The sequence below is a fragment of the Protopterus annectens genome, chromosome 1.part0, assembly GCF_019279795.1.
Source record: "Protopterus annectens isolate FY-2018-M chromosome 1.part0, PAN1.0, whole genome shotgun sequence".
NCBI lineage: Eukaryota > Metazoa > Chordata > Ceratodontiformes > Protopteridae > Protopterus > Protopterus annectens.
The window spans coordinates 153,045,509-153,072,698 of record NC_056725.1 but is presented as its reverse complement, the minus strand read 5'-3'; the positions used below and the strand labels follow the sequence as shown (position 1 = coordinate 153,072,698).

At 39.4% G+C, this 27,190-nt stretch overlaps 1 protein-coding gene across 1 annotated transcript in view; it reads left to right on the top strand.

The window, feature by feature from the left end:
* PPP1R14C (protein phosphatase 1 regulatory inhibitor subunit 14C) overlaps nucleotides 1–27,190 on the top strand; it is a 987,390-nt gene that overhangs the window by 418,372 nt on the left and 541,828 nt on the right. The gene's annotated exons all lie outside the window — the stretch shown is intronic.

Here is a 27,190-nt window from a genome sequence, read left to right as displayed (position 1 = left end):
AACGTGATTTAAAATAAGAGTTTTTATCAGCATGTGATTTTTTTTAAGATGGTTTTTAAGCTTTTAATGAGTGTATGCTATTAGCTCTGATGAAGTTCCTAACATAGAAGGAATAAAAGCCCTAAAATGTGGTTTTAGTTTGGTTATGTTTATGGTCAGTGTGAGTTGGGGATATTGAGATTTTTTTCACCATGCATTATTGGTGTCTCTTGGACTTGGTACCTTATGATAGGAATAAGCACTGACAGCTTGGTAATTAGAAAACAAAAATGGACTGGAATTGGTTATTTTACATAAGATAATGATCCGATGTTATACTGTGGGCAAAAATCTTGCAGTTGTCAGGATGGATGAGCAGTCTAAGGTGCTTCATTCAGGTCACAGTCTCCCTTGGAGGAGAGGGTTTGAATCCCACGTCTGACAAATGAGATTTGTTGGGGGTTTGTATAATGGTTAAGGTGTTTACCTCACAGACACAAGGTACAGGGTTTGATTCTCACCTTTAAGAGAAATTGGTTAGGATTAAAATGGTCCACAAGTGCAGCTATCCTAGTACTTACCTATGAACCTAAGAAAATGATAGTATAGCCTCATTTGGGCTGCAAGGCAAGCCAGTCAGCATTACAGTGATACAAGATTATGGATGCTGTAGTAGACCCAGGTATATCAGGATATGCAGCAGTTTTTGGAAAAAACACCAAAAGAGATACTACAATCATCATAGGTAATTGGATTACAAGAGTTGGTAGCAAAAGTGCCACTGTAATAACAGAAAAGTGTGGCTTTGGGGTATGAAACTAATTAATTGGGGCATTGAATAATAGAATTCTTCCTAAATAATTCACTGGTCACAGCAAACACTCTCTCATCAGCCTAAGAGATATATCAAATGAACAGTACTGAAATCCAATTGCCTGTATACTTTGCATTCAAAGATGGATGAGCTCTGTACAGTCAGTAATAACTCTACCTGAAATGTAGTGCGAGTCAGACTGCTGGCTTATTGCAAAGTTTGCAATTTAAGAGACCAAGAAAAACATCCAGGTTAACTGGATAGCATTACAGATAAATATGTAGTGGAGGTGACAAATGTCGTTAAAGGATTCGACCTAGTGGACAGAGTGCCTGAAGATCTATGAACAGAACCTCATGCTATTGTCCATGAGGCGACAACAAATAAAATGTCAATAGAAAGAGCATTAAGAATACCTTTTTCTATTTAACTTGGACAATTCTTGTTGTGGCTAGGAAAAGCATTACAAGAAAGTGCAAGAAACCTTTGCCATGATTTGAATTTTTTTCCTTCCTGAGAGACAGAGACTTATAAAAGAAACAGTTAAAAGAATAGAATTTTTCCTAATAACCTCAAAAATAATCATTGGGTGAAAGTATTGGCTCTCATTGAAACTTTTTCATCAGAAATGCTTTTTATTTTATATGTTAATTAAAATCTTATTCCTAATTTGTGTTATTTATAGATATTCTAGTCTCAGGCTATTTGTAAACATTGTGAGTTATTTTTAATTGTTTTGTTTTCTCTTGTGATATGTACTCCTGTATTCAATTTGTAAAATGCAGTTATTTTAATATTTTGTAATTTTTTTTTTCTCTTTAAATGAAATAAAATATTTTGAGAAAAAAATGAAGATTTATTAGGTAAAGTGGCCTTCTGGAGGCTTTGTAAGTGACTGTAGAAAGGAGGAGAGCAGAAGGGAGTTGACATAGGGAAAATCTGCCAAATTTAATACAGAGTTCAAGAGAGCAGCAAGAAAGGATAAGGGGCTGTACTTGAATGAGCAATGCGAAGGAATGGAAAAGGTAACAGAATGGGAATGGCAGACTTCTTCAAGAAGATTGATTGTATAAAGGGAAACCTCCAGGTAAAAATGGGCTTGGTTAAACTACAAAGATGGGGAGGGACTTCACAGACACTGAAGGTATTAACAAGAGGTGGCCGAAATATCCAGAACCATACAAGAAGGCCGCAAACATCATTGATTCATACAATATTATGTTTTGTAATGTAGAGCTAAGCATCCTGAAGAGTAAAGTTAAATTTGTCTTACAAAGCCTAGCTAATACAAGTCTGCTGATTGTGATGGAATTCCAGCTAAGTTGTTTAAAATTCTGCAAAATTGTGTTTACTCTTGCTTGGAACTTGTTGGCAAATTTAGAAAACATAGCATTACCCATTAGATTAGAAAAAGTCAATTTGTATTCCAGTCCCAAAAAGGAAAGAGTACTCATATTAACAAATAATTTCACCTCTTTCACATGATGGCAAGGTAGTGCTCAACATCCTATGCAGGGACCCAGAGATCAAATCGCCATCTGCAGGATAATAAAGAAACTAACAAATGGTGCCGAAGCCATGGTCTTAAACTCCATTCTAAGAAATGCATAATTGTATCCTTTGGGAAGTCAACATCCTGGCTAATTAACATGTTGATATTACATCCCTAAGAGTCAGCCCAGTGGTCACGGATCTGGGTGCGCTCACAGACAGTAGCCTTGCCACAATGTGGCAACAGTGGTGAGGAAATCCTTTTACGTTGCACAACTTACAAGTAAAAGCATGGCTTCTAGGCCCAAAGAGGTCATTATCCCACTGTATTTTATTTTATTTTACATTTGTTTACTGGGAAAGTCTGACTTGAAATGAAGCAAATTTTTAGTGGAGGTCCAGGGAGAAACACTCCGGGTGCATCTCTTTGTGACATGGGAGGAAACCGGAGCAGCCAGAGGAAACCCACACAAACGCAGGGATAACATGCAGACTCTGCACAGAAGGCACCCCAGCCAAGAATTGAACCAGAGAACCTCTTGCTGTGAGGTGACACTACCGCTGCACCACTGCTCTATCCCTTGTTAGACCAATTGTAGAGTTCAGTGCTCCCTTTGGTATGTACCTGACCAGGCATATGCAGCAACTAGAGCGACCTCGGAGAAGCCTTACAAAAAGAATACAAGGTATAACAAACCTGCCGTATTCAGAGCGCCTTAAAGGCTTTGCCTCTAATCAGTCTCCTGTAGAGGCTTTCCCTCTAATCAGTCTCCTGTAGATTGCTGAGGGGGGTCATCTATGCCTGACGTAAAAGGCATCCACAAACCCCACACATATGAATCTCCTGCATATTGGTATGTCAAACAGTACCAGAAATACAAGGTCTAGGGACCTGAATTTTGTCTGTGACTTAATCAGAATGTGCTGCAGAGATAGATGTTTCCCAGAGACTGCCCTTCCTTTGGAGCAGGCTTCCCATCCATGTGAAGCTGTGTTTTTCTATTGCCCAGTTTAACTACAACCTAGACCAGTGATGGGGAATAAGAAGTTTTCTTCTGCCCTGGCACCCCTGTGCCTTGTGGACACAGGTAGCTTATAAATGCCTGACCTCAATGTCCTGTTTGGATACAGGATATCATTATTCTTTCAGGAAAACTTGGCTAGGCTTAGAAAGGCCCCTTCCTGGGTTGTTAGCCTCGTGAAGGGAGCTCAAGAAGATATTTGCTTATATTTTATTGACTATGCAAAGTCTGTGTGGGCCATTAGAAACTGTGGCAAGTTTGTAGAGACAAGGGGGATACTTTTACCTTATTTTCCTCCTGAAGAATGTGTATGAAAGAAACAACAGTTAAAAAAACAAATCTGCAGCAACTGATTGGTTCAGAACTGGGGAAAAAGTGAGGCAAAGCTTTAGTCATCCTACTTAATGTAGTTTATCTGCTGAATGTATCATGCAAAATGCTGGGTTAGATGAAATGAATACCAGAATCAAAACTGGGAGAGAAGTATTAACCTCCAAAGTGAAGAAGACTTTAACAGCATTTTAAGCAGAAAGCACAAAAGGTGCCTTGCTGTTCAACAGGATAAAATGCGATATATCCCCTAGCTTCATTCTTTGCCGATAGATGGGGAAGAAGTAGAGGCAGTGACGGATTTTATTTTCTAGAGGTGAACGATCTTTGCAGATGGTAATTGAAGCCATGAAATGAAGAAGCATGATTCTTGGAAGAAAAGCTGTGGGAAATCTGGGTGTGATTTTAAAGACCTTACATAGTCATAACTATAGTTTTCTGGTTAACATGGGAATACCAATTCTTTTGAAATGTGGTCTTGGCGAAGATATTTGAGAGTCTGTGGAATGCAATAAGATGACATCATTTAACAGTTTGAGAAATAAACCACATGGGAAGGTCCTGTAGTAAAGATAAAACTCAAAACACTTTGCCCACATAAATCCAAGACGGGATTCACTAAAGAAAACAGTAATGCTCAAAGTGTAGGCAAAAGAAGGGGTAGCAGAGACTAATGTGGATAGATAGCATTACTGAAGTAATGACTATTAAGTTTTGAAGAACTCTCCGAGCAGATGTGGCCAGACAAGCTTGGTGTTTTAAAATCCTTGAAGTGAATTGTCAGACTCAACCTAGCACTACCACGTAAGCTTATTAGAGGATACACACAATCATATTGTGCTCAATAATTTCAAAATTCAGGCTCAGCTAATGAGAATGAATAAATGTCTGCTAAAATTTATAACTCTGGCAAGCAGATCTCTTCTGTACAATAACAGACCTTGCAGTAGATGAACCCTCAGAACTGCTCTGAGGCTGACATCAGGATGCCTTCGAAAAATCTAGAATACTCAGAAAAAAGACTGCATATTAAATCCCAGTGTGACCGCTCTTGTAATGAATTTTTCTGAAATTATGTGATGAGGATTACAGCGGTTTATGTATCCCTAACATTTTGCCCACCCAGAAAAGGGAGGAAGAGTTTTAAGCTCTATACACTTCAGTCTGTATTATGGATTAGACTTGAAATGATGCACTAAGGCACTTGATGACATATTTGACTGTAAAGCATAGTCTGCTTAGGCTGGGATGTGTTTGTGTTTAAGCCATGTTCTAAAAGCCCACATCCTATAGAAGCAGTTCAAAACGCATTATCACATTCAATTAACTAAATTTATTCCTTAGAACTTTAAAAATTAAATCACAATAGCACAGAAATGTCCAACCCATGATACAGAGGGGTACGCTCTTACTGTGTCCCAGATGACCCATGCTCGACTAGTGGTATTGGCTCTGGAAGGCACAATTAACAAAAAACTGAGTGTTATGCTACTCAACGCCAGGAGTTTAAATCTCAAAATGCACGTGCTCAAAGCACTCCTCAGTATGGAGAACGTCGACAGAGTCCCAATTAACATGTGCCTTCTCTTTACTTGACCTGACCCAGTTCGGCTTTGTTAAGGGCAGATCATGCCTACTAAACCTGGTTGACTTCTTTGAGATGGTCACCAAGGCCATAGATGAGGGAAAGGTGGTTCGCACAGCCTACCTTGAACTCGCCAAGGCTTTCAACACCATTCCCCACTCAGATATTACAGAAAAACTCACCAGCCTGAACATAAACTCCTACGTCACGAGATGAGTTGCCAACTGGCTTACAGACAGAACTCACACGGTAAGAATAGCGGGCTCCAGGTCTGACTCTAAACCAATCACAAGTGGTGTCCTGCAAGGCTCGGTCCTGGGACCCCTACTGTTCATCATATACTTCGCAGAAGGACTATGGCTAACCAAGTTTGCCGATGACTGCAAACTGGGAGCCATAATTGACTCTCCAGCTGACACGGACATCCTCCAAAAGGGCCTTACTGAGATGGGCACCTGGTGTCAAAGTCATGGCCTCAAGCTAAATGCCAAAAAGTGCATAGTCATCCCTTTTGGGGAAAAACAAAACACCCACGAATTACCACATAGGTGGCAGCCCCCTTAATACAGAAGAGGCAATAAGAGATCTGGGGACCCAGGTAGATAGTAATCTCTCCTTTGACAATCATATCGCTAAAGTAGTTATGAAATCCTTCTATGTGGCCCATCTAATTACTAAAGGGTTCGCATCTAGAAATGAAGAGGTTATAGTGCCCCTCTACTCATCACTCATTAGACCGATCATAGAGTACAATGCCCCATTTGGGATGTAACTCACAAGACACTTCCAACAGCTGGAAAGACCACAAAAGCACCTCACCAAGAGGATTACTGGTCTCAAACATATGTCCTATGCAGCCCGACTGAAAAAACTCCGGCTGCACTCAGTGGCATATTGCTTACTCAGAGGTGATCTCTGCCCGACTTACAAAGCCATGTCCAACTCAGAATTGATGGACACGCTCCACCTAAAGAAATCCAAGTCACTGTGAGCCACGCGCTCTAATGAGCTAAACCTCACCACAACAATAAACAGAACATGCTGGAGGGATAGATTCCTGTCACAGAGACTCCCCATGCTTTGGAACAAAATTCCAAATTACATCGGGCAGAGCCCCTCACTAACACTCTTCAAGAGAAGCCTTGACAAATGGATGGGTAACAGAAAATACACCCCTGGGATCACTTCATTGGCTCTGCTTGACAGAGGATCAGTTAATTAATCAATGGGGTGGCGAAAGCTGACACACTCTGGCTAGGCTTGTAAATGCCCTCGGGCAGAGATAGCCTAGTACCTACCTATGAACCTATGCAGGGGACAAAGGGAGTGAGCTGCTAACTGTGGCTCTCCCATCCTGTGTGGTGGATGGATTGCTGTGATAGCACATTGAGCATGGCAAGCTCTGAGCTGTAGGCAGTATACCACCTGGTCAGAATGCACGTGCCTCCCACAGACAGAGCTTGTGGAGGTCATAAGGCTGCCATGGGGTGAGAAGGAGTTGGTCGCACTCCCTAGCAGCAATATGATTCTGCACCAGCATCCCCACAGGCCTCAGATGTGTGTTGGATTGAGCTCAGCAGAGGCAAGGGGGGTCTGGTAGGCCCAGTGAATGAGTAGAAGAGTTGGTAGTAGTTGATAGCCAACTTTGGGAAGAGGTAGCAATTTAAAAAAAAAAAAAGAAAAAAAGAAAAAGGGACAGAGATGTATGTTGTGCAGGTGTAAATTAAATTGACTAAGCTGAATGTGTTCGTATTAGTCGTACCTTAAATTAGACAGATCTCTGGGTAGAGAACAGAGTAAAGAGGGTCAGGAACATCATGGTCTAATGTAAATGGAAAAATCCCTAGCCTATATTAACACTTAGTTCTATGTTCTTTTATGTGTATATGCTATATAGTTAAAAGAAATTAAACATGGGGAAACCAGTATATGAGTCTGCTGACTTACTGCTTACTGTGGACAGTGATTAGAATGAGTAATCATAATTTGTCTTTTTCCTTTTTGCTGCACTGTGTTCCTGAGCTCCATATACCATTGGGAACCATTTCTAAACAGGGCACAACAAATGTGAAAAAAGGGAGAACACTGAAGGAAAAAAAATCACTAATTTTGTTAATGTTAATTCTTATGCTAGCTGTCTGATAATCCCATTTGAACTTCTGCAAAAAATGCCCAAGTGCAGGGGAAAGTACTGCAAGGTGTTAGAGCCAATGTAATTGTTGCAGGATGATTAGGCAGCTTGTTAGAGAGTGGCTTTATTTTAAATTTGTATTGATTTTTTGTAAATGTATAGGCTAGCAGAGCAGTTCAAAAGCAAATCAGGCAGGATGTGCCATCATATAACAAATTATAATGTATTCTGTGTAGATATGCAGAACATCTGTAATACTGAAGTCAGTTTCTTCAGATTTGAACTGCACATCACTCCCTAAGGTCTGCATGCATTGCCAGAGTAGAGCGTTAGAGCCAAAAGGTGCAAGTTGTAACTCTAGCCATTGTACTAATTGGGCAAGAAAGTGTGCAGATATGTACATAAGCAGTGTGTATTGCTGATAGGCTATCACTGCAGGGATCTGGAGTTGTACGATTGCCATGTCCCCATAAAAGGTGACTTGTACCTCCCAAGGAAAATAAAAAACTTCATATTGATGACTAATTGAATCATAGTTAAAATATACTGCAATGTGTTTATGGTACCCTTCTAACAATAATTGGATATCCATGCTTGTCGTATGGTGATTCTTTAAGTTCCACCAAAGCAAAAAAGCATACAAAATATATCACTTGCATAAGTTTGTGATTTTTCAAAAAATATATGAAAAAAATAAAGTAGCCACTAAATTAGAAAATCACTTTCAACACCTTTATTAGTTAAGACATAGGTAAACATACAGTTATGTACAAGAAAACAAACCATATTAACATGTTCATATTTATACAAGTATCATCAATCCAACATTACATAGCTTGATCAATTCCTGTCTTCCCTTAAACCTCAGTCCTCCTCCAAAACATTATTCTGCATGTATTGTTCCTACAATTTCCCTTTTATTCTATGCAATTTGCTCCTACCCTTTTCTAAAGATCCCAAGTAATGTATCTGTTAAATATTCATGACTTCAAATACCATTGGTTTAGACTTTGATTTCCGTTTTCTAGTAATTGTTTTTTTGTCAGCCACCAGAATTAAAATCAACAAGACTTGTGTCTAGGCAATTCAGAGCTTGTATCCCAGTTAAAAAAAGCCATTCCGTAGTTACACTCATTTGCTTACCCAATATTTCGGACAGACTACTCAGTAGGGAAATTTTTAGTCTGCTAACTCTCTACACTCAAAAACATATGTTCCCAGTTACCTCTTTCTTCCCAATCACTCCTCCAACATTTGGCATGTACCTGAAGAAGCATTCTTTGGAGTCTGCTTGGGGTATAAAAATACCTGTGCAAACGCATCAAAGCAAAAATTCCGAATCTTGTAGAGTTTGTCGCATAATTGTTAGCTATCATATGTCCTCCCATTGTTTCCTTGTGAATTGCTTATCCAATCTCTCTTCCCAGTCTTATCTAACTTCCTTTGATTGATTCCTGTAGTTATTGTGCACTATTTTATAAGCCCTGGTAATTGTCCCTTTTTTAAAAGCAACTTTTGCTCTTGATTCAATTAACAACTCTACCAGAGCAGGTGTTTCACTTAAGATTCCCCTATTCCTTTCTCTTTGCCTATACTCTGATAGCCATCCTTGATGGGGAAGGCAGTCTCTAGCCTGCAGTCCAAATGTTTTCATGGCCGCTTCTCTCTCTCTCTCTTTCTTTCTTTGTTCCCAACACCTTGATTCCTTTGCCAGTTTTGTCCAGTAAATTCCAACCCCCAATTTCTTATCTGTATCCCTAATTAAAGTCATCCCTATCTGCTGAATCTCCTTTTTCAATTTGTGTATTGGCTTAGATCTCAGAATACTTTCTGCTACTTTACAAATATAGTAGTCTGTATTTTGGTCTTCTTAAGAATATGCATCCAAAATCCCACTCTTTCATTATTTATTGAATTCTCTCTGCTTCTTCATCAACCCTTTCTACTCTGACTTATAGCTTTCTACTTGTGATATGCACATGGGCCTCAACTGTGTAGCTCTAAAATATCCCATCAAATCAGATAAGCCTAAACCACCTTCTTTTATTGGAAGGGCCAACTTATCACACTTGACCCTTCCCAGATAAATTAGGAAATCAATTTTTGACAAAAAATGACAGATAACTGCTTTTAAAAGACTAAGGAAGCCTTTCTTAGTATTTCAGAGATGGGTGAGAAGGCCTGGAAAAGATCTCGAAGTGCGATAATTCATACTGGAATGATTCATTTAAAAGACACTAACAGTATACTAAACTTTATTTATACTGTTTACAATACAGTATTTATATTATTAAAGACAAAGCAATACTCAGTGCAGCTGAATGACCAATTACGTCTTGCAAATAAAAGAAGCTAGCACTTAAAGCAACTTTCGCTTTTAATGAAAATCTTAAATATCTGACTTTGATTCTTCAGATGGTTATATAATGTATAATTTATATTAAATGTAATATTATTCTAATGATTTGTCACTACATTAAAATCACAAGCAATATTTAAAAATAGATTTTTTTTGCACATGATGTTACAAATTGGATTTCTAAGTTACATTTTTGGAAACATTATTTTACAGTAAACTGATGCAGTGGATTCATTGATGTTTTTAACAGTGTAGAGATTTCTAGGTGGGAAAAGCTCATTTATAATCTTTAACAGTTCTAAGTCTTAGTTCAGTATTTTTGCAGGGTACAGCAGTTTCAATTTTCAGCTTTAAAACAGGAATAAAATATATTCTACACTTTCTTTTTTTATATGAGATGTTCCTTGATAATATGTTTCCTGGTATCTATAGTTAAGACGAGTGCATTTGAGAATAAGTGGAATCTTACAGGCCTTTGTCCTGAAGTTGTCTGAAAGTTTAGGCTCAGCAGTTGTGCATGCTTTTTTCTGTATTTGTTTGTCAGGTTTTGCAAACACTGTTCCCAAATAATTATACTGCATAGAGCAACAGGATTATGCAGTAAAACTGGGGAAGAGGCAGGCTTGTTAAGTGTCCCTCACTACTGCTAAGCAGTTATCTCACACTAGTGCATTTGGAAGCTCATAGAGCTTTAAAACATAACACTTGGCTGAATTGTTTAATATGTTTATTAAGCTCTTTGCACTTTCTGCCGCTGTTGTATGGTGGCTGGATTCTATGCAGCAGCACTGTGTTAAGCTTTCAGAGATTTTTGGTAGTTGGTGCAAAGGATTAAGGCTATGAGCTGTTAACGAGTTTCTTCCAGTTGTCCAGGTTTTGATTCCCTGAGACTTCTGTCTGACTCTGAGTTAAGTCACCTAACCAGACAGTGCTGTTGGGCTGAGTGGAAAAGGTCCCATTTGAGATCAGTGCGTGCGTTCTTGTTAACGAACACAAGTGAATAAATGCAGTTATCACCTACACTTTTTCTTGTCTGATTGTTGTGGTACATAAGAGCAGATTAAGCTGCATACACTACATAGAGTTCTAATTAAATCTGTCTGGAAATAATACTGCTTTAGTGTTCTCGACATGGGTGTTGTTTCACCTCTCAAGCTAATTGTCGAGGTAAATTTCTTGATGTACATGTTTCAAACTCAAAGCAAGCAGGGTTATGTTTAGACTCCCTCATAAACATCTGATTGATGCAGCATTCAGTGTGTCAGGCTTTCATATTGTTTAGAATTCCTGAGATTTTCGTGTTTCCTTTTTATCTATATTCATGTTACATTTTTTCAGTTCACAATAAACAAAGGAATAGGTCTTTGCAATAAGTTTCAATTCATTTATAATTAGTTTCTAAAAATTCATGTCCTTCTGAGTGATCAGTGTATAGCTTCCTTTGTTGATCATTTTATATTAACTGGTTTCTTAAAGTGTGTGATTTTTTTAATTCTTTAACTACTCCAGTGATTTGAGCATCTCATTGGTTGAAAAAAATTTAGATAACGCGTCAGGAGCTTCAGGTTGTTTCTTCTGGAAGGCGCTTCTCTGCTGTGAAATGTAAATCTCAGATATGTTAAGCTAATATAAAATAAATCTGGAAAAGCAGCACTTTGTGCCTGTACATCAGTTGTTAAAAGAATGAACAGTTTATCAGTTGATAATGCTGTTGCATTTCACTCATCAGTGCAGTGATGGAGAATGGAGTGTTAACTGTCTAGGTCTGACAAAATATTTTGACATCGTAACCATCAGATTCCACCGATGTCTTTCTAGAGAGCCCAAAGTCTTTTCTACAGAAGCAGTACTACCAGATTTCTTTTAGGATATTTGCTTGATGAAAATACTTTTTTCTGAAATCATGCTTTTGTTTAAAAGTATGCTTTTATTGGTATTTGACAAGCCTTCACTTAACTGTAAGAACTGAAATTGCTACCTTTATTCTAGAAATTTATAAGCTGATATAGTTTAGCTAGTTGCTATACTAGAAGCCTTCATTTTCATTAGTTAACTACAGAATCAATTTTTGTATCTATTTTTGATTGATGTTAATTTAACAAAGTATTTAAAAAATATTTTATATGTGCTTTAATTTTTTAAATATTTCTGTAAACAGTTACACATGAACACATTTCTGTTTATACTTTATACTTTTATCCAGTGTTGTAATCCTTTAGTTCTGCGTACTTCCTTCCTCCATAGTAACAGAATTTGATGCACTGTATGTGAGATGCTTACCCATTTATAAACAGAGTTCACATTTAGCATTTGCATAATAAAAAGAATGCGTCAGCATGTGCTTTGACAAGGGCATTAATTTTATCTTCATGCATTTATAAGGTTATGGCAACAAAGACCTCAAACTAACCCCTAAGTAAGAAGTACACTTTATCCACACTTGCAAGAGCTGTATAAGCTGATGATTGGCTGTTGGCTTTTCTGGCCTGTAGCATGTTCCCGTACGTTGACAAGGAGTTACAGAATTGTGCATTTAAAAAAATGTACGAGTTTTTTGAGGCAATTGCTGTAGCTGGTTTCCTGCCCAGGACATTTTGTTTTTTGACTGCTGCTGGCTTACTTGTCAGGTTCCCTAACCCTGCTGGGACTACAGTTCTTTTAATGCAGTCAGCACTCATCGCACTTTAAATAGTCTCTTCTCCGTTATCAACATAAGTTCTTCTAGTGGGTTTCCCTCGCAAGACTTTCTCACTCACGATGGGAGTCAGTTGGAGAACACTTCACGATCTTATGATGATCAGGTCGCCAGACTGGCTCCTCCATTTGCATCACTCATAATAACTTTTGACGCAAAATGCAATAAAAATAAAGCATGTGTGAGTTGAAATTGGAGAATATACTGCCAAACAAGTTAGACTTTCAGCTGTGTACTGCTATGGCTGCACATTTTCCGACTTCAGTGAAAAAGTTAAAAAGCCTTTTTTTCTTTGTTTTATCATCACTGGGTTACTGTGATTTATTAAAGGGGGGGGGGGGCATACTCCTATGCCAAGGCCTAAATCCGTCCTATAGCTGGCTCCTAAGGAAGGGATTTTTTTATCCCAGTTAGTCAAACTAATTTCGTCTTTCCTGAAAAGATTGTACTCCCTGGTACTACATTTTCTCCTTTCAGTTGTTTCATGTAGTCATAGGATCCTCTAACCCGTCTTTTCATCTTGTGGACATCCCCTAAAATGTTAATTATAATTTGTATGGGGATGCTGTGTTCTCCAGCAAAGCTTGACACCTCTGGAGCAATATTTTTCTAGGTATATTAGGTGTTTTTCAACTTTCACTCAAGTTCAGAAAGAAATGAATAATTTACTACACCATTATTAGTGAAGCTGGTTTTACAAGGGTTCTACTTGCTTGGCCCCTTATCCTTCTTAGCTCAAATCTGGCATTTCATCATTTGATCTTGTATAGTCGTCCTTGGTCTCAACTCCATTTTCATTCTCCTCCCAGACCCAACAGCTACTGGTGCATGGTCCTTCACGTTGTTACTCGTAATACACTTCCAGGTAGCATGATCTCCTTAACAGGCCCATCACTGTCTTCCTGTCTGTTCTCCCTTACTCCAGTATCTATCCATGTAGCTTTTGTCCTTGTACCACTGTTGCTCTTATACTGGATGTACTATCTGACCAAGTGAAACTACTGCTGTTGGCCTATACTGTGTGTCCTAGAGGCAGTTAGCATAGTATTTCACTTAAAAAATGTTAGTAGACCTAGCATTTGGCTTGTACAAACGTATATGTATACATGCTGATGTCCTAATTTTCAACTCTTTTTGGACCACTTTTGTCTGTTTTATGATTATGCTGCTAATGTGCCTTTTAGCTTTTTGCTTTTCTGTCCATGCACGGTTTTCAAGGCCTTCTGCATAACTTTCACCTAAACTTTGGCAAGAGAAAAAAAACACAGAGGAAGCACTAAGTACAGGGGAGCCTGTATAATAAGCAGATTGATACATTTCTAGTGATGCTGTTGGGGAGAGAGAAAATATATCCACATCAGCACTCAATAAAAACTGTTTTAGATACTTTGGGACTCTACAGTGTCTTACCAACTCTGAGATCACAATACAGTAGGGAAGGGCTACATTACCTGATCCCCACTGTACTGCACTCTTGCACTGAAAAAAGCCAGTATATGCGATCAGCTGATTTTCAATTAGCTGTAATGGCTTTCTTCCCTCTGAAATGTTGCATCTCATTGGATTGTATGGAAACTATATTTATATCTATAGACAGATGTATATCTGTCTATAGATATATCTGTAGACAGATAAAATGCAAGTATGTATGTATAATGTAGATACGTATGCATATAATTTTGAGATTTCAAAGATATTAGGAAGCCATGATAGAAAGAATCAGGATAATCAAAGTTCTGAAAGGTAACTGGTGTCAGACAGGGAAACAAAGTTATGATGCAATGTTGGCTATTCAAATGAAAAGTGAAGGAAACTTAGGTTGCAGTTTTTTTTTTACAGGACAGGTGGTGGATGATTGGGGCAACCTCCCGAGGATCCTAGTACTTGAGAAATATTTTAGGAGTTCCAAAGTATTTGCAGAAGATATAAATGTGCTCTTCTGTGGCAGAAGAAAAAGTAAGCCATTGTTGATGGAAATCTGGAGATTTTCCAGTACTGAAAGAGACTGGCAGACTTGGTTGGGCTGGTGGCATTTAACTGTGGGATTATGAAATGAAGGATACAGAGAAGAGGCAGGCAGTTGTTAATTTTTCACTGAAGACTCAACAGTTATCTTAAAGAAGCATAAATAAGTTATGTAGACCGTTGCAACAAAAAAGTAAGTTCTATGAATGTGTGTAAAGTAAAATTTGTAATGAAGTGACTGTATGCGATACAGAACATGAACATGTGTGGAAAAGAGGACTGATTTTTGTCTTTATTAACTGAATACCATGTGAAGCAGCCAGTCGCGGGGTGTCTGCTGCTACTACAAAATGCTATTTCCCCTGAAATGCATCTGCAAACATATTGCTAATCGATGCCTGTGACACGGCCATGATTATGATTATTTCTGCACCTTGGAATTTAAAACTAAAATGGCTGTTGTACACTCCGGTTACTGACTGGTCATGTCATATACAGTCACTGCATGAAAGGCCAGAAACATGACCTATGCCTTGGTGTGTGAATGCTGAACCCCGTACAAGCGGCCCATGACCCCTGAGTTGTGACCTGTGAATGTGTACCCAACATTTGATAAAGCCAGCTGCTAATTATCAGTGAAATTCTTGCTACAAGAGCTTTTTCTGTACTATCTGCTATTAAAGACAATTACTTTTGTACTGAACAATCATTCCAAATGTGGCTTTTGATATTTCTTTTCCTCCTGATGCTGCATACAACAGACCTTGATTTTCTTGTATAGTCTTCCAGTCCGTGGTGGTTAAGGAGGCATGGAGACATCAGGAGACTTCATAGTGCAAATAGTTTTATGCTTAAACTGTATCAATAACAGCTTTAAAGATGTTTGCAGTTCTGAATTTTTACAAAGGTATAAAATCCTTTGGGATTTCACTGTTATCACTGCTACGTTCACGTTCTTTTTAAGATTATAATTCCTTGTGCAGGCAGAGAATGACATTTCTGATGCCCTGTGGGCACACCTGCCCATCTAAATTAGTGATACTATGTTCAACCCACTATTTTTCTAACCTGAAAAGCAAGAAATTATCTTGTAAAGTCTTCCACCCATGACTCTTTATCCTCCCAAACTTACATTAAACTTGAAATTACTTTAATTTGGAGTGACATCAATTCACTTTATAAAAATAGTATCATCGTGTTAAATTCAGAGATGATGGTGTTATGCAAGAGAAACATCAGTAAATGGTCATACAGGATGCAGAGAAAATGAAATGTTCAAAACTGTTCTCCTTACTGTTACATGGGTTTGCTGTCACTCGAGTAGTTGGTTATGATTGATGTATCGTGCAAACACATTGAAAGATAGTACGTACTGTAAGCCTGAGAATAATAAAGCTTAATTTTAATTAATCATTTTGTGCTGATTATTTCAGTTTGATTATGTTAAGTTAAGCAGTGCCCCTTACCCACAAGTTATACTTTTTCACAAAAATGAAGCTGGTCTAGATTGTCATTTAAATCATTTTCATGTGGAATTTGATGAGTCAGTTATCCAAACGTGTTTTCAAAGGGAACACTGCTTTTTTAAATAAAAAAAAAAATAATTCTCTTTTTTTTTGTACAATGAAAGTGTTGAGATTTCTCTTGTTGCCATGGAAACCAGACGAGGAGAGCTCTGCTACTTACATATATGGCTTTTCACACACACATGCATTCTCAGTACTGGGGAAACCCATTGTGTACACAATTCTGGTGTCTAATCCTTGTTTGATGTAGCCTGTGAGTAACCCTGACAGAAGCTAATATGACTGCCAAGCTACAGGGATGGCCAATAGTGTGTGACTGTATTGAAACCTATTACACTGTAATGACTTTCATTTTAATGAGGTTAACTCAGAAACTTAAATTTGTATTGTTAGTAATACTAATTTACTAAACTTCCTCAGAAGTCTGAAATGGTGAAGTGCTTACACTTCCCATAACCTAAATGGATTTATTTTGTGTGCATTTATGAATCCTAGCAGCTAAACTTTATTATCTCATCAGCACACAAGAAATGTTTTTTTTTTTGGTCTTTTATGAAATTGTTTTATATAGCTGTGACCGTGTCATTATAATAAGTCAAAAATGTGCAGAAACTGTTATTGGAATACTCACTCATTTTACCACTGTCATAGTAATGGTTTGTCCTTTTCAAGCTTCATATTGCAGGGAATGTTTTAGAAGTCCTTGGCTGTAGTAGAATTGTGTGTTTGTATGATATCCATCTTATCTGTATGTATATATGAGATGTGTGTGTGTGTAAATATATATATTCATATTATATATGTATGTGTGTGTATATTGTGACCTTAACCATGCTCTTTGCTGATCTTATTGGTGCCTTCAAGGAGAGGATGTCCAGTGTTTGCTTATGAAGCATGTGCAGTTGTGTGCATGGACTGATCTCTAGCTACACTGCTGCAGAATACAGCTATGCACACGTGCACAGTGATGTGTCAAATACCTGCATTTGATCAAAGTGTCTCCTAGAGACCATTATGGCAGTAGATTGTTAAATTTCCCTTTCCCAAGATGAATAACCCCATTGCAGTTCCTCATTGCAATTTCCTCTGACAGATCGTCCATCTCCTGGGTCACTTTGATCCTAGGCCATCTGAGCTGTAGTCAGTTTTATTTCTGCATTCAGTAGAGAGAGCCCGTAGTTTAGGAATTTAAAAACATGAGAGTGGTGCATTTGGAATTGTTTACTGCTGTCTTTGACAAGCACTGAGCTTTTCTCACTTCCTACTCAGTTCACCCATTTGTCCCCACCTGGAAGTGAGTGCAGAACAGTAGAATCAATGCTGTTCTTTCTTTGCAGGCAGAGATTTTGTGCTTTAAGCTCTAATCCCCTCTATGCATGCCCAGTGACACTTGAGGGTCTGATGTGCAGTGGACCTTACAGGAGGACATGTCAGTCACTTCCAGAAGTGATGACACCTCAGAAGGCAAGCTTCCCTTGAAGCAGCTGATTCCATGAGGTCTCATCTTCACTGCGGATTAAGTCATGGGAAGTGTAGGTAGAACATATGTTATCATACCTTCTACCGAAGGAGAAGTTGGTATGCATTGCATCATCATTCCTCACAGTCCCCCCATAACTCATCCATTTGTATGTGTTACTTGAACCTGGGTCACCTGGGTCATAGTCAGGCCTTTATCCCTGTAGTGTAGACAGTTGAAGCTGGTTGTGTGCAGCTGTAATAACCCAGCACTGGGTACAGGTTCATCTACATAAGACTCTGCTCTAGTCATTCAACCTTCATTCTAAAGGACAGTGTAGTTAATAAGACTGTGTAATGATACTGATTAGTTTCTCAATTAGTGTATCATCCTCTATCTTAGTGCGATGCATATTTGATATCTTCATAATTATTGATGTTCTTCGTCTCACATTGCTGCAGTCATAACCTGTGGGTAGTCTGCTGTCCTCGGTCGGCCCGAATACCAAAGTGTTAGGCTGGCGTCGGTCATGGTCGCTCAGAGCTGACGTCAGTACGCAGTAGTACTTAAGCGCATGACCGACGCCATATCCTCAGTCTTTCTTGCCGCGTGGTCTGAAGCAGAAGCAGCATTTGCAAGTGCCGTTCGGCGTTCTGAAATTTTCATTTTTCGAGTTTCAGACCGAAGACCAAGTTGGGCTAAGTACCCCGTTGGGGAAAATTTTTGTCTTTTCTTGCCTCAGTTAATCCGGATGTCAGAAAAAGTTAATAATTGTATTTCTTGTGGGAAACCGATACCTCATAGGGACTATCATTCTCTGTATTCCTTGCTTGGGGCCTGAGCACGACGTAGTCGGGTGTCGCTTTTGCGCTAGATTTAATAAGCGCACCATAAAACGCAGATTAGACTGTGCTAGGCTTGTTTTCGGTAAGCGGTGTAACTACAACATGCCGTCGGATCCTCCGATGCCCGCTACCAAAAAAGCGAAAAGATAAATCTTTAAAGTCTAAACCGGATGAGTCGTCCGTTGCGGACGCCGGTTCTATGGAATCTACGGTTGAATCTGTGGATCCAGCCGAGGTCTCGGCTGAATCCCAGGGGGAACCTTTACTATTACAGGAGTTGGCCTCTCAGGAGTTAGGTCAGGCCGAGGGGGCTTCTCAAGTTTCTGTGGTTCCATCCTTACAAAAGGTTATTAGGCCATCTACTTCTGTCACTAAAGGCCCTGCTAAGGCGAGACCTGGTCTTTCTGGTACAGGCCACAGCCCTAGTTCTTTGGGCTCTGTTTCTAAAAAACATATGTTGAAAATGGCAGAGGATTTGATTACTTTGATCAGGGGTTCTATGTCCCCTCCGGAGAAGAGGCCTAGGGTGGAGACAGATTTAGAGGGATTGGAGCATTCCTCAGATTACTCTGAGTCCTCAGCTGAGGATATCCAGGATTTTCCTCTCTATTCTGATTCGGATGCAGAGGATTCCTGTCCTTCTGCTTCTCCTCCAGAGGATTTTTCCTTTTCTGAAACCTTGCATTCCATGAGGGAGCATTTCAAGTGGGAAGGTCAGGATTTTTCAGATTCTCGTAAGAGGCTAAGGGAATTTTTGTTTTTGCCACAACATAGACCTTTGGCTATTCCCCCTGTTTTAGATGTTCAGGATGTTTTTTCTGAAGCTTCCCTTAATCCTGATTCTTTACCCCCTGCCCCTGTCAAGCCAGACGGGTATTACAGAGTTCCAGAGGCACATAAATATTTGTATAAGAGTCCTAGAGCTGACCCGGAAGCTATTATTCAAGGGCCTAAGGGTGTCAGGGCTTCTGTGGTTAAGAATCCAGTTCCTCTGGATAAAGATTCTAGAGCTTTGGATAGGTGGGGTAAAACAGTGTATACCTCTTCTACGTTAGCTATGAGGGCTTTAAATTGCCAATTTCATATGCTGAAGTATCAGAACTTTCTGTTAGGTCAATTGAAATCTAAGGTAGATGCTTTATCTGAGGGTATAGAGTGTAAGGAATTGCAGGACTTAGTTCATGCTTCAGATCAAGTTGGTAAACATTCCTTGCAGTGTGGCTTCGATGCCCTTCAGGCTTCTACCAGGGTGGCTGCTACTGGTTCAGTTATTCGTAGACATGCCTGGCTTAAGGATCAAAATTTGTCAGAGCATGTTAAAGCTCGGATTTTGGATGCTCCTCTTCAATCTGAAGTTCTTTTTGGTTCTCCTGTGGAGTCAGTTTTGAAAAAGATGGAAGACAAAGCTAAGTCTATGCAGACGGTTAAGGAATTTTTGCAAGTGCAGCCCCCTAAGTTTAGCAGGAATTGGCCTGCAAGAGGATGGTCTTACCCTTCTTCGGATTTTCAGTCTAAGGGCAGGTCTGGACGTGGTAGGGGCAGGGCTCACGCTCAGGGTTCTTTCAGACCTAGGACTTGGAGTTCTCCTGCACAATCTTCTGGTGAGGGCAGGGGTCAGCCTTTTCATAAACAGACCCAATGACCTGTATCTCCAGCTGCCAGATTCTTCCTGTCTGGCAGCTCCTCTAGGAGGAAAGTTGGCACTTTTCAAACAAAATTGGCATTTGGTCACCCAGGACAAATGGGTGTTGGACATAATAAATCAAGGCTACAAGTTTTATTTTCACACTTTTCCTCCTTTCAAAGGCATGCCAGATGTACCTCCTCAGCAAAGGCTGGAGGCTCACGAACAAATTTCTTTACTTTTGCAGATGGAGGCAATCCAGGTGGTACCTCCGTCAGAAGAAGGCCTAGGGTTTTATTCTCGTCTATTCCTTGTGCCAAAGAAAGGAAACACTTGGAGGCCAATTCTGGATTTGTCCATTCTCAATACATACCTAGACATTCCAAAGTTCAAGATGTTAACATTACAGCAACTTCTGCCTCTGCTAGGCAAAGATCACTGGATGGTAACTCTGGATCTCAAAGAGGCCTATCTTCACATTCCTATCAGGCCCAACTGCAGGAGATTCCTGCTGGCTGGTACTTCTCATTATCAGTTCTCTGCATTGCCCTTTGGTTTATCTACTGTGCCCAGGGTGTTCACAAAGGTTCTGGCTCCTGTAATAGCTTTCTTAAGACTGAGGGGAATACAAATTTATCCTTATCTGGACGATTGCCTGATTCTTGCTCAAGACAAAGACAAGTTGCTTCAACAGCTACAGTATGTAATGGCAGTTTTAAGGTGCCTAGGGTATTCTGTGAATGAAACAAAGTCCAGTCTAGTACCCTCTCAGGACATGTGCTTTCTGGGTGTGAGACTGAATACAGCCTCTCAGATGGCTTTTTTGACCCCGGACAAACAAAGAACTCTTCAACTATACTTCCAGCAATTATCAGTGCTGTCCAGGCTGACTGCAAGGACAGTCCTTCAAGCCTTGGGGTTCATGGCATCTTGCATTCTGGTACTTCCCAATGCCAAACTGCATATGAGGAAGCTACAATGGTATCTCAAAAGTGTATGGACTCAACACTGCCACGATTTGGACACTGTCATTCAGATAATACCTTGCATCCAGAAGGAATTCTTGTGGTGGGCTCAGGAATGTCACCTAAACAAGGGACTCTCTGTGACCCGACCAGAGGCGAGTCAGATCTTAACGACGGATGCCTCAGACCTGGCTTGGGGAGCACACTTCAATGGGAAATGGATTCAAGACACGTGGCCTCCCAGACTACAGCATTTGCATATCAACATGAAGGAGATGTTAGCAGTCCAATTTGCCCTGATGGCCTTCAAGGACCTACTTCAACCAGGACAGGTGTAGATTCAAACAGACAACACAACAGTCATGTGGTACATCAACAAGCAGGGGGGAACCCATTCTTACCCTCTTTGCAGACAAGCTATGATATTGTGGGGAGACTGCTCTGAGTTTGCACATCACTCTTCAAGCACGGTTTCTGCCAGGAGCACAGACCTCCTTAGCAGATGTGTTGAGCAGACAAATTGTGGATCCTCACGAGTGGAAATTGGATCCTCACGTATTCCAACAGTTGACAGTGGCTTGGGGAACTCCAGACATAGATCTGTTCGCTTCTCCACTAAATTTCCAACTGCCAAAATTTTGCACAAAGATGTTTCACCCAAAATCTTGGAAAGTGGATGCTCTATCTTTCAGTTGGAACAACCTTCACGTCTATGCTTTCCCTCCTCTGCCTCTGCTTCCCAAGGTACTCTTGAAAGTCAGGCGGGACAAGCCTTGCATGATTCTAATAGCACCAGATTGGCCACGCCAGCACTGGTATCCTCTGCTGAGGAGTTTAGTTCAGGAGCCTCCTTGGCCTTTGCCACTGATTCCTCACTTGTTGTCCCAGTCAAGCAATCATTTTCTCAATGTCAGGGTACAGTCCCTGCATCTAACAGCCTGGCGTATTCTGTTTTAGACCCTGGGGGGTCTCAGCTTCCTCAACAGGTTTTGAATGTCATTTTGGAAGCCAGACGGCCTAGTACTAGAAAAGTTTATGCTGATAAATGGAGGAGATTTTTTCTTTGGAGCACAGCAAAGAGCTTTGATGTCTCAGTGCCTAATTTGAGTTTTACACTACAGTACCTTACTGAATTACTAGACAAGGGTTTGTCTTTTTCCTCCGTGAAAGTTCATGCTGCAGCCATTTCTGCTCACTATGTTTGTGACCCTCCTTTATTTTCTCACCCTTTGTTTAAACAATTTCTTAGAGGGGCAAAAAATATAAGACCCCCACGTAGAGCTCCTACTCCTTCCTGGGATCTCAATTTTGTGTTGGAAAAGCTTACTTTACCTCCTTTTGAACCTGCAGCTACGTCTGAGTTGAAGTTTTTGTCTTGGAAGACTGCTTTTTTGTTGGCCATTACGTCTGCTGGGAGGGTATCTGAATTACAGGCACTCATGGCAGTTGAACCCTTCCTGATATTCCATAAGGATAGGGTGTCCTTGCGTACTAACCCTACTTTTATGCCTAAAGTTATTTCTAATGTGGCCTTAAACCAGTCTATTCATTTGCCTACTTTTTATGCTGATCCCCAAAATAAAGGTGAAAAAGTCTTGCATTCTTTGGATATTCACAGGCAGTTACGCTATTATTTGAGCAGAACTAAAGAGTTCAGGCAGACTCAACAGTTATTTATTTCTTTTGCTTTGGGTTCACAAGGGAAAGCTGTTTCAAAGCAAACTATTTCTAAGTGGATTGGCCATTGTATTGCTCTTTGTTATCCTCATGATCGAAAGGATGTTCCGCTGGGATCAGACCTCATTCCACTAGGGCTACTGCCACATCTACTGCCTTTTGAGGGGGTAGCTACTAAGGATATTTTGGAGGCAGCTACTTGGAGTTCAGTGCACACTTTTACTAAACATTACCATCTCCTCTTTATTCCAAGTCTAGGGCTGGGTTTGCCACTGCAGTTTTACAGGGCATGTTAGCAGCTCCTAATGCTTTTTAGTTTGCCAGCCTCCCTTTACCTTTGCTTTGGGATTCTACCCACAGGTTATGACTGCAGCAATGTGAGATGAAGAACATAGTACAGTTTTGTACCTACCATAAATGTAGATGTTCGAGGATCCACATTGCTGCAGTCCAATTTTCCCTCCCTCCTTCCCCTCTATAGTTTGGGGTTGCCGTGTTTCTTTTGGGGATAATTATTATTTTTTCTATGGTGGTTGTTGGGTATTTACTATTTTGGCTATGGCCTTTCCTTTTTAGGCCTTCTGACATCTGGGGCAAGAAAGACTGAGGATATGGCGTCGGTCATGCGCTTAAGTACTACTGCGTACTGACGTCAGCTCTGAGCGACCATGACCGACGCCAGCCTAACACTTTGGTATTCGGGCCGACCGAGGACAGCGGACTACCCACAGGTTATGACTGCAGCAATGTGGATCCTCAAACATCTACATTTATGGTAGGTACAAAACTGTACTTTTACCAAGTAGATAGGCTGATCCTTTTGAATCTGTTTCAGCCAAAGTTCAAACTTGGCACAAATGCAGTGTATATACACTAGGCACAGGTAAACACAAGTCTGCACAGTAAACCATTTGCAAAGACAGAATATAGTTACATGTACCATTGTATAGACCGAAACTACTACAAAGCTTGAGTGTAAATGTTAAAACATGGTAAGCATGTGACATCCTTTACAAGATGACTTTGAAAACCTTGCACATTATGAAAAAGTGACAGTTACAAGTTATCTTTAAACAACAGAGTGTCATTAAAGTATACCAGGGTCTCCAAACAAATGAAATGCGTAATGCAACCATGATGTGCATGAAATACTAGAAAAGAATCTAAAGATTTATGTTTGTTTGAAAAAAAAAACAAAACAAATGTATGTGCAAATGTTCAGTGTTTGTGTTTTGAACACTGATGTAGCTACTATCTAGTAAAAGAAACTTATTTTGTCTTCCATGTAAAGAGTCTAGTACTCAAGACTAACCTCTTAGAGGAATTTAGAGTTTTAATACATTAGACATTAAATCATTCAAAATGTAATACAAAGAATTATAGAAGAACTAGTCTAAAAGACTTCAATAACTTCTTAAAAAGCAAGGGCTAGTAACTCGGCACGTAAAAATCCACTACCAAACATTAGCAGACCGGAGTTCCGCTGTGGCGACCCCCTAACCGGGATAAGCCGAAAGACACAACAACAACAGCATGTTGCTGTTTCTTGCATTAGTTGACTGATGTTTTATTGTCCAAGTCGTGGTTAATTTACAGTAAATCCTAACTTACTAAAATAGTGAAACTGATACTCTGTTTAATGCTACTTGAGTACAGTTGCTGTCGCACATGCATCCTTCCCTGAGGAAGGGGCGAGACGATAAGCCTTTATCTTATACCCCAGTATCTTCTGGAGTCATGACTTTTGTGAATACTGTCATTCCAACAAATATGGCAAAACCTAACTTCTGTATCTGAATCCAGGCTCTTGACCTTTTGTAAGCTTTCAGTTTTGTGATCCATTGCAATCTCACCTGATGTTTAGAGAACATCTGCTAAAAATAACATTTATAGAAAAACAAAGTGATGAGAATAGCTTTGTTGGTGGACATGCAAGGGAGTTGTAATGAATTTTGGGCGTGTGTGTGTGTGTATATGTAATATATAAAGACAAGTGAGACAGAAGACCATTTACATCTTGCTAGTGCCCACAGTCATGCTGTGCTCCTGTTTTTAAGAATGGCAAAGTAAAGTCGGTCTGGGAGTACATTTTTGGGTACACATACAATAATTCAGGTTTGAATTATGCTAGGGTGTGACTTTATTTAACTTGTAAAGAAGTTTTTTTTGCAGAGGTGTGGGGGTAGGCATTGTGCAATAAATTTCTCTCTCCACCTTATTTTATTTATATGCTGGTGAAGATTTAGATCCATAGTTCTGGTGTTAATGGAGCTATTTGACTTGCAAAGATAGATAAGACCAAGGACAGTGAGGTCCTTAACAGGAAAGAATACAGAGCATCTATCACCACTCAAGAGACTGTGAGAAGCCAAGTAAAAGGATAGTGCTTCAAGCCTTTCCAGGATGCACAGGGACTTTAGGCTAAAAGCCACTGGTGCTTTTCCAGTAGCTTATGTCTTGAACGGTACATCCCTACAGGTGTGTTGTACCCCCAAATTGGTCTAATTAGGGCTGCATAAAGAGGGATAATGTCTTTTTACCTGGATGATAAGTTCTTAGATATTGTTTGTTGTACTTAATAGAATGATTTTCTGACTATTGCTGCTAAATGGTGGTTGAAGGAGGGGGATTATCAACTTGGGTTCCAAGTATATAATTGCCTCACAGTATAGTAACAGATACAACACCAATAGTTGTCTACCAAATGATAAGTGTATAATGCTTTTTTATTATTCTGTTCTAATTTACTTTTACTTGAATATAAAGTGTATTTATTTACTTACAGTGTAATTGCCTGACTGGACTGCTTTCTTATGTTAAAATATGCTGTTGGACATGGAACTTGTTGACTGCTCTTCAATATCTGGAAAAAGACAAATCAGTTAAGCAGTTCTGTTACACAACATTCAATTTTAACAAGTGTTAAGCACCCCAGCTTCACTTATTAATCTGGTATCACCCTAGGCAGGTAAATCTGCTAGTACTGACCACCAAATGAAGATGGAAGAATATAAAACAAATTTGATTATGCCTGATGTTTGTACCAATAAGGTGTCATTAACTTTGTGTAATTTGTGTGTATTTCCTTTCTGACAATGATCATAAAGTGCTTTATGGCTTTAAAAGCCAGCAATGCAAGTGGAGCGTGTTTTCTTCTGTAACTAGTAGTAATTGGAACAGATACACTACAAAGAATTATGATCAGGTCTCTGCGTCCATGTCAAGAACACACAATAAATGATTATGATCAAAGATTCACCTCTCAAGCTTCAGTCTCTGGGCGAGTTTCTTGGCATCCATGTTTCAAACACATTAGTAGGGTATGACCGCAACCTGCACATAAGCTTCTATAGTGACTACAGAAAACTACCCACTACAAACGGTCAGTCTTTGCTAACTATTACACCATTAAAATTCACATGACATGGAAGCAGGAAGAAACTGGACAGCTGCACAGACTAGATTAAAATACAGACATGGTTGATATACTTAACAAGAATAGTTCCACTGAAGTAACTAAAGTAAAATATGTTTATTTTATACTCAGAAAGCCCACTTTACATAATGACAACAACTTAATTACAGCAAAAAGAAATGGTAACAAAAAACTTTGCACATGATCTTCAATTCTAGGTTCCTTTAAATGCACAGTGTATGGTGAATGTGACTAAAATGACCAGAAACAGTGATGATTTTTAAGAAGCCTCTGCCTTTATCACTTGTGAATGAGTTGTGTGTTACTGTATGCTTTATGAACATGTAGCTGGACATCCTGAGGCACGATCACCAACTGCTTTTACAGTATTCAGGGTTTAAAGTGTCAGCCATCTGAACTGTAATAGCTTTAAATTAAAATCCTTACAGAATGAAGAGGTTATAGGTTCATAGATTCATAGGTGTGTACTAGGCTAATGGCCGTGGGGCCTTTACAAGCCTAGCCACAGGATTACCCTGGTATAGTGCCACCGTAGTAGTGCCTTGCCAAGGTAAGTGGTGGCATTTTCACTTTTCCTTACCTACTGTTCAGGTCTCTTAGCCAAATACCCTTTCATTGACCATCAGTTTTATCTAAGACTTTAACTGTAACATGGAGATGAAAATTATGAAACCAAGCTTAAAATAAATTGCTTAAACTTTCTTACTACATCTCTTCTTGCCATATTCTGTAGCATTTTGTTTAAAATGGTTGCTGTCCTTAATTTGATTTACCTTTTAGCAAAATGGTTGCTGCCATGATTTTGTGAATAATTAGATGAAAATTGTGGAAATTGTAGAAATGTGGCTAAGATTGGACCTGTTGAGAGACACCTTTTAGATATGGTACGCCTTGGCAATGTTGTGTCCCTGCTGCTATTCTGCTTGATATAGTGATGTAGCTGATGTGAATAAGCACATTTGATTTGTTTTAATTTATGTGCCACAATGGATATCTTAGTAAAAACTGACGGACTTGGAAATACATGCTTGTATTTAGAGGATGACTTTATGGTATTTGAACCCCTCTCTCCTTGGATAACAAGTAAAGGCAGTGGCAAGAGTTGAAGGAAAAAGTATTACTAGAATTAGAGAAAAACAGTAAATGGAGGACCGCATTTTAGGATGACAAAGTTGCGTTTAGAACAGTCCTATTGCTTAGTGTAAACAGTACTTTTTCTTTGCAAAACAATGTGAAAAGGAAAAACATTAAAAAACATAAATACATTAAACTACTTTGGAAATATCA